This window comes from Nomascus leucogenys, chromosome 1a (genome assembly GCF_006542625.1).
Source record: "Nomascus leucogenys isolate Asia chromosome 1a, Asia_NLE_v1, whole genome shotgun sequence".
NCBI lineage: Eukaryota > Metazoa > Chordata > Mammalia > Primates > Hylobatidae > Nomascus > Nomascus leucogenys.
The window spans coordinates 77480226-77481712 of record NC_044381.1 but is presented as its reverse complement, the minus strand read 5'-3'; the positions used below and the strand labels follow the sequence as shown (position 1 = coordinate 77481712).

General features: G+C 41.6%; 1 pseudogene; it reads left to right on the top strand.

Moving 5' to 3' along the window:
* Positions 1 to 455: 455 nt before the first annotated feature.
* LOC115835930 lies at positions 456 to 1045 on the top strand (annotated as a pseudogene).
* Positions 1046 to 1487: the final 442 nt, after the last annotated feature.

The window sequence follows — 1487 nt, the reverse complement described above, 5'->3', positions numbered from 1 at the left end:
ATCACTGGTTCTTAATATGGGGAGATTTTGCTTTTATGAGTGTCCACTTGGTGTCATGTGGAGAAATGGCTGACAGACAAAAAATTACTAGTTGCAGTAGAATTTATTTATTCATTCCTCTTCTCTCATTGCCTCACTCCTAGGCCACTGCCTCATTAGTTTTCTCATTTTCAGTTATTCCTTCTTCAGTCCATCCTGTGCATAACAGCCAAATAAGTTTATAAAGCACTGCTTTTTGTGGCACATCTCCTAAAAGTCTCCTGTGGCTCTTCATTGTACAACAATATCAACAATAACAGCAACACAACAGCAACTAATATTGGCCAAGCCTTCAATTATGAGTAGACATTGCACTAAGGGCTTTACATATTATAAACATTTCTGCATAACTTTGAAGATTCCATTAAAATTGGATCTGCTCTTCCCATCTCTTTGGTGTCGGCCACAGAAGCGATATGATGAAGGGAATGTCATTGTTGGGAAAGCGTCACAAGAAGATGCACATGTTGTGCCACTGCTGCAGCTCCAAGGCCTACCACCTTCAGAAGTCAACCTGTGGCAAACGTGGCTACCTTGCCAAGCGCAAGAGGAAGTGCAACTGGGGTGCCAAGGCTAAAAGACGAAATAGCACTGGGACTGGTCCAATGAGGCACCTAAAAATTGTATATCGCAGATTCAAGCATTGATTCTATGAAGGAACAACACATAAACCAAAGAGGGCAGCTGTTGCAGCATCCAGTTCATCTTAAGAATTTCAATGATTTGGGTGGTTGCAGTGGCTCATGCCTGTAATCCTAGCACTTTGGGAGGCTGAGGCAGGCAAATCACGAGGTCAGGAGTTCGAGACCAGCCTGGCCAACATGGTGAAACTCTGTCTCTACTAAAAATACAAAAAATTAGCTGGGTGTGGTGGCAGATGCCTGTAATCCCAGCTACTCAGGAGGCTGAGGCAGGAGAATCTCTTGAACCCAGGAGGCGGAGGTTGCAGTGAGCTGAGATCTCACCAGTGCACTCCAGCCCAGGCAACAGCGCAAGACTCCATCTCAAAAAAAAAAAAAAAAAAAAAAATTTCAATGATTAGTCATTCAATAAATGTTCTGGTTTAAAAAACAAAAAAATAAAACTGGATCTTACCCTCCTTTTTAAGTTTTATTTCCTTCTATTCTAACATGAACAATCTGTTCTGGAGAGGCTGGGTCTCATTTCTATGCCCACCTTCACCTTCAGCTTCCACTCTGAATGCCATTCTTACTACCCTTGGCTCATCCTGTTTTCCATTCACTGAATGAGCCTTCTTTCCTCTGCACTTCTTTCAATTTATCTTTCAAAGGAGCAGCTTGAATCCCAATTCAGGGCTTCTATCAACATTTCTATTTCCCTTTTGTCTACCTTTCCTTTTATTATATAGTTAGCACTCAATCACCTGCCAACTATTTTTTAACAGACTATCAGGGCATATTGAGTACCTACACATAAAATGTTCTTTG